The sequence below is a fragment of the Poecilia latipinna genome, unplaced genomic scaffold (genome assembly GCF_001443285.1).
Source record: "Poecilia latipinna isolate Pla-1442-1.1 unplaced genomic scaffold, P_latipinna-1.0 Scaffold2230, whole genome shotgun sequence".
NCBI lineage: Eukaryota > Metazoa > Chordata > Actinopteri > Cyprinodontiformes > Poeciliidae > Poecilia > Poecilia latipinna.
In genome coordinates, this window is record NW_015114846.1 from 43,902 (window position 1) to 50,938 (window position 7,037).

The following is a 7,037-nucleotide window of genomic DNA, read 5'->3' on the forward strand; positions in this document are numbered from 1 at the left end:
TGTTTTTTCTGTTTATTTGGTTAAAAGAAGCACAGCGTGTGATTCGGTTTCGTTTCTTCTACATCTGAAGGTGGGGATCCCTGTCCGTCTTTAACGCGCTCTAACTAAACTTTCTGTCAGATCTTTTAGTTTTTCAGTGCACCTTCATGATAAAGACACTGAAAGCTTAGATGTTACAAACACTCAACAAGTTGCATGATCAAAGTCCTGCTTCCAGGCACTGGAGACATTTTCACATATAATTATGAAATTGGTCTGCAGCAGCACAAAATCCCTGCTAAAATAAATGAGTAAAAAGATTTTCTACTGGCTTTAAGGCTTTAATACTGGATATCCAATGATAGCATTCACAACTGACCTGAGCATTCAGTGTTATAATGTCACAACAGATCAGGAGGTTTAAAATGAACTGGTTCATGTTATCAGTCTTAAAACTAAAAATGTGGACTGAAATGTTTCTGCACCGTCTTTAGCTAATAACCGTCTTCATGTTGCTTTTGGCTCTCAGGTTTATCCATCTGTTTGTTTCTCCTCCACTCTCTATGTTTTCATATGTTGTTTGCTAGAACAGCTAAAAAAAACAACTATTTTAATATTTCTGCAGTCAAACAACAAAGCTGGTTTGAATTCGTCTTCAAAAGCCCAAAAATATATGTATCTGTTCAGCTGCCAAAACGACTCATCATCCCTGCAGAGCTTTACAGCCGTTCGTTTTAATCCTCTTTTTTAAGCTCGGCCTCTTCTGAGAAACTCTTTATTTAAAGTTCAAGACAATAATTGTTCTGTGATTTTAACAGCCTGTTTTCTGATGTGAACTCCATTTAAATACTCTGTTTGACTCCATTCATGTTTTCCACACTATGGAAATCACTGGGCCATGTTTCTGTATGAACATTGATTATTGATCAGATCTGGTAGCAGAACGTCTCTTGCATGATCTTTCTGGGAGCTCTGCACACCCAGGTGTGGAGACACAACGTGGCTGCTGCACAGCAGACCCGCGCATGCAGCCGTGCATGTAGGCTTAATCAGAGGAATTGGTAGTTTGCTTCTGCAACATCTCACTTGTTGCAGAAGCAACAAGTCTTTAGTCAGTGACTTGCTCCAAGAAAAGCTTGTTTCAGGGCAGAGACGCTTTTTCTCTGCAAAACTAAAAAAAAAAAAAAAAAAAAAAAAAACATCAGTTCAAATATTTCAGAGTCTTAAATATTTGACAAGTAAGAAAATAATTTTTACTTTTTAATGAGAAAATTTGGCTAAAATTAAATCCCCAAATCCCAGACAATTGCTGTCTTTGGCAAAAGGCAATATGTAATATGGAAATATGTATTTACTTATGAGAAAAACACAATTAAACTACTTTTCATAAATCAAACCGATTTTAATTAGATCTGCTTTCTGCACAGGCTTGAAGTCTGGCCTCTTTAAATCATTTGCTCTCAGTCTGCGCTCCACTGGCGGCTCTTACAGTTTAGTGGCGCTCAGAGAAAATGTTGTTTTCAACCAGATGTTCATTAAGGAATCACAATCCTCACTGAAGTATCAATAAATGTAATATCACAAGTTTATTTGTAATATTTAGTGATCCAACGCAACTCAGCTTTACTTATACAGCACTTTAATAAAACCAGTAAAGAATCACAATGTTTTATAGTGAAAATAAATAAATCCAACAGTATTCAATAAAATTAGGACAAACTATTAAATTAATACTTTAAACAGTATAAAACGAACTGAGAACAACTAATGCAAAAGTGAGTTAACAGCAAACAGCCAGAGGAGATGCCAGTCTCATTTCCAAAGGCAGTTCAGCCCACAAAATGGAAAATTATAATAAATTATGCAACATGCAGTAAAAGTTGGGTCTTTAAAAATATTTCGTCACTTGGGTTGAATTTCACCGTCTTTAATGCTCACAATTAGTAAAGATCTGAACGTTTATGGAAGAGAGTTTAATCAAGCAAGACTTAATCATAATCAACATCTTTATCAATATTTACCGGTGGTATTGTAGTGTTATGTTTTCCTATTTCTGTACATCCACAGTAGGAACTGTTTGCAAAATAAATAGGAAGCAAACTAGTGGTTCTGTAAAACTAGACAGTGAAACCAATGAAAGTGAAATAAACAGATTACAGATCTCTATGATTTGGTCTATTTCTATTTAGAGCGGTTGGCCACGCCCACTTTTGTTTTAATTAAAAACATTTGATTTAACACTGGGGACAATTTTGTGCAAAGTTTGGTGAGATAACAGATAACTCTCCCAATTTGCATTTTCATGGAGGAGAGAAGAGTAATAGGAAATCCTCAATTACAGAAAACCTTCACTTTGCTGTCTCTGCTCAGGCTTAAGATGAGGAATGTTTACCTGACACTGCCATGTTTTTGTAGAAATATTCAATTCCCTTTAATGAAACAACAATACATATTTTTGAAATGCTCTGGTTCAAGCAACACACCAACCAACCACCACAGATGAAGGCTCTCAACAGGAACAAGGCAGACCCACCATGAAGCTGTTCGTTCAGAGCTGAGCTGCAGCAAACAGAAAACAGAAGCTAAATGTGCATAATGACAGTTTTATTGTTCGTAAGGCTGAATCAGGAGCTCTTTGTGTTACGTAGGAGCTCCTCCACAGTAATGTGAAAATGTTTAACATGCTTCAAGCTGTAAACTGTCAGCTCAGGAGGAAATTAACCTGCTGGTGTGGAATATTCAGACATGGACTCGCCTTCAACCTGAGCAGACCACAGCCCAACTCACAAATAGACCCGACTGTAAACTACCGCCAGCCATTCACATAGCAAGCTGAAAATATAGGCACAGCATGTGCTGCTAGCAGTGGGCATGCAGCAGAGTGGAAGGTCCACAGGAATGCAAAGCAAACCGTGTGTCGGCCTGCAAAAAGGGCTGTGGCAGAAGCTTTAATGACAACAAGTACAGTCAGAGTGAGTCAGCGGCCATGCTGGTCAGCAACCAGCCACGCTCTGCACGTCCTGCTGCTGATTACACTGGAGGGACCAGATTAAAGTGGCAGAGAAAAGGGGGAGATAACTAAATGTTGATGTAGCAACACAGAGAATCCATTGTGAGGCCCGGCAGAGTGAGATCTAACCAGCACAGACAGAACCGCCCCCCCACCGGCCAGCAGAATGGGAACCTTCATGAAAGGACAAAACAGAGAGCGGAGCTCTGTGGCGACTGTGTGGGCCGAGGAAAGCTGAGGAAGTCAACACAGTCGGAGGGTTTACATTGTTGCTTTTGTTCACAACCGCAGAGAATCAGGCAGCGGGTCCTGGAGGAAAACCGCTTCAGAGGTTCTGGTTTCTGTCTGAAAACAAAGTTTGTGGAATCCCATGATGCACTGGGGTCATTAAAGCAGCGCTCCATGAGGTGATGATGCTGAAAAACTCTGTCTTTTCTGCTAATTCATTACTGTAGCTATGGGTCACTGATTGCAGTGTTCTGCTCTTCAAACAGCCTGAGCTGCCGATTCACTTTCTGGACGATGCCAATTTTCTCTGTCTGAAAAGTCGCTGACTACTGTTTACTGAGCATGTGCAGAAGTGACCTGGTGGACGGGTCCACGGGTCTTAGTTCAACTTTGTGCTGATCACATAAAATGTAAATAAATTACTGGACTTAATAACATGAAATAGTTTATGGGTTATGCATACTTTTGCTAAATACTACCAGTAAAAGTCATCAGTGTTTTAGTGATTAATTTACTGCCTGAGTGACATGTTGATATTTTGTCTCATCGGTGGGTCATGAGGTTGGTGCTGCTGCACCATGTGAGAATGAATGCAGGGTCAGATGAGGATGACCTTTCACCCCTGACATGCAGCAGCTGGCCTTGATGCCCGCTGCACAGCACAGCTGGAGGATTCGGCCTGAAACGGAGCGGCTGCTTTCATACGGCCCCCTCTGACTGCAGGACATACGTTGTGTATTTTTGTCTGCAGTTTCAACAATGTGATGTACGATGAGTATGAAACGTGTTGAATTAAACAGATGTTGATTTTTAAAAGATAATTATTGAAAAGTCAAAAGCAAGTTCTAAATTTACTACATGGATCTGAAACAGGATAACAGACACTAACAGTATGTAGAGCTTTATTTATAACATTTAACATTTCACTTTTAGTCACTATCCTGCTACTTACTTTATATCAGAATTTTTCTGTCAATTAAATATTCAGATTACTGACGGCAATGAGAAATGTCCTGATTGGTTGGCGTATGAATTAATGATGCACCAATCAGTTTAGGGCTGAACTGATTAATCAAATTAATTGTGACAAATCGATTATTTAAATAATCATCAAACAATTTAGTAAACCGATTAATCAATGCCTGGAGTACGACTTAAAAAAATATAATTTGCTGAAAGAACAACACACTCAGAGCAGTATTTAAGCCAAAACTGCATGAAAAATAAATACAATTTAGCATTTAAGATAAAGAAAACTTTTGTTTGTAAGTATGTTCAAAACTGAACTGCTCATGTGGCAGCTTTAGTTTCACCTGGTTCAAACTCTAAAAAAATAAAAAATAAAATTTCCCATTAAGTTTTTTTTATCTGAATATGGTATTCTTTAAAAATAAGATCAAATCAGCAGGTCAGACCTGAAACAAAGCTGGAAACTAGTACTGGTCTGATTGGCAGCCGTAAGATAAATCAATGCATGACGGTTGCATGACGGTTGCATGACGGTTGCATGACGGATGCATGACGGATGCATGACGGTTGCATGATGGATGCATGACAGATGCATGACGGTTGCATGACGGATGCATGACAGATGCATGACGGATGCATGACGGTTGCATGACGGTTGCATGACGGTTGCATGACAGATGCATGACAGATGCATGACGGTTGCATGACGGTTGCATGACGGTTGCATGACGGTTGCATGACGGTTGCATGAGGCATGGGAGTGGCATACAAAGCAGCATCTTGCTCAGCTGTTGCATCTGCACAGACTCAGAATCTAAGCTTTTCATTCTCCTCATTCCTGTAAACCTTCACTGTGATCATAACTTTCATGTCAAACCCTCTGAAAATTAACTTTAGAGGAAAAGTGCTTAACTTTCTCCAACCAGGATTAAATTATTCCTCCTGCTGAAAAGCTTAACATCTGTAAACATGATGAAGTATTTCAGTGAACACTGTTAGGCCAGATTTTGGTCTCAATGCTCCCCAGCATGACAGCCTCATGACACAAAAAAATAGAGCATCAAAGCAATAATGTAGCTCTGACCAGCTGTGTTTTAGATTTCTACGGCTTTCTGCCCAGGGCGGCAGGATGGGAGAGGTGCCTAGTAGTAGCAAATATGAGTTATCTTTCAGTTATCCCCAACTTCTCAAGTTTTCTACAGATTATTTCCATGTCCAGTCAATAACAATATACTCTGTTATGTACTACCCAACAAAAACTAAATATTAATAATAAATTTATATTTTAGCATAACCCTTCTGGGTTAGGTTGGGTTCTCCAAGTTGGTTTGATCCAAAATCAGGGCACATAAGTCACTTCATCTCCATAAAGTAGCATTTATTCTTGGTGTCACGTTGAATTACAGTAAAGTCTGTCAAAAAAAACACATCAATGCAGATAATGTATGTTGCTTACAGACACTGCATGACCACCAACCACTTTTCTTGATAAAGTTTTGTTTAAAGAAGAAAGTAGGCGTCACAGGTGATCTGTTGAGGAGTGTAATAGTTGCTAGACCAACCAATGGAAATGGAAAGTAAATGAAATGTACATAATCTTGGCGCATAGAAACATCTTCTCAGAGTCAAATTAGCTGTTTTTAAACTAAATCTAGCTGTAATCTCAAATTAATCAGCATATAACCAAATGAAATCTGGATGTCTGGCCCAAACACCCGTGTGAGAGGCCATTATGCTCCATATTTTTCAAAATTAGCTTCCCTATTTTCAGACAGCTTTGAGTGTCTGTTTAATTGTGAGGGGGCTTCAGAGGGAGAGGTTCGCCCTGGGCGCCATTCATGCGAGAACCGCCACTGGCTATGACAACACTTCAGACAAGCATTAAAACTATAAAACTCTCATTACAACAAAACGGTATATTTCCGCATAAAGTCCACCTAAAATTCACTGCAGTTTCCGGTTACTACACAGAAGCCAGACATTGCTGTCTCATTTTATGACATTAACAAATGTTAGAAAGTGTTGAAACTCGCCAAACAAACCCTGAACAGTTTAAACCGGAAAAAACGCAGGACCTTCATGTCAACACGAAGCGCTAAAGGTTCGGCGGGACATCAGCGCCAGCAGCAGCTTCCAGATCTGTAACTTACCTGGTTCACGTCTTCTTGTTCTTCGGGGGCCGCGAACAGTCCAGCGGCAGGGGGAGAGGCGGCCAGCCGAGGCGGGGGAAATGAAATCACTTCCAGGGAACTTCAGCCCAGAACGGTCCTGTGGTTCGGAAAGCTCAGCGTTTCTTTCCTGCGTCTTTACTTGAACAAAGTGTCCGGGACGTCCTGCTTCCCGGCCGCCCCTGACTCACCGTGACCGTTATTCAGAGGTTTTTATTGAACAAAAAGGAAAGGAAGTTTGGGGAATGAGAGGAGGATCTTACTGACTCCTACAGGCGAGTCAGGATCCCAGAGTTTTACAGGCTGGGGGCTAAAACACTCGACATGCGAATATTTAGTTCCATCATCATTTAAATTATAAAAAAAAATAAAAAATCTGCATTCAAATCATTTAGTGAACAAATACGACAAGGTTTGTTTATGATTTTTCATTTTAGGAGTTTTGTCTGCAGATTCAGATTCCACGGAGGTTTTAGAAAAATATACAAGAATCTGTATTTTGATTTCGATTATGCTGTACGTAAAAAAGTGAAGGTATAAAAAGTTTCTGCGTCCATCCGCTTTTTCGATCTATCATATATGTCTTGTTTTATTTATTTATTTATGTATTTATTTATTTATTTATTTATTTATTTATTTATTTATTTATGTTTTATTTGCTTTATCAGTGTGTGTGTTTTTGA

At 39.4% G+C, this 7,037-nt stretch overlaps 1 long non-coding RNA gene across 1 annotated transcript in view; it reads right to left on the reverse strand.

The window, feature by feature from the left end:
- Window positions 1-6,665, reverse strand: part of LOC106936865 (uncharacterized) — a 49,574-nt gene extending 42,909 nt beyond the window's left edge. Inside the window, exon 1 of the long non-coding RNA XR_001422243.1 lies at window positions 6,337-6,665. This is a non-coding gene — a long non-coding RNA (uncharacterized LOC106936865). The remainder of the gene's footprint in view (window positions 1-6,336) is intronic.
- Between the last annotated feature and the right edge of the window lie 372 nt (window positions 6,666-7,037).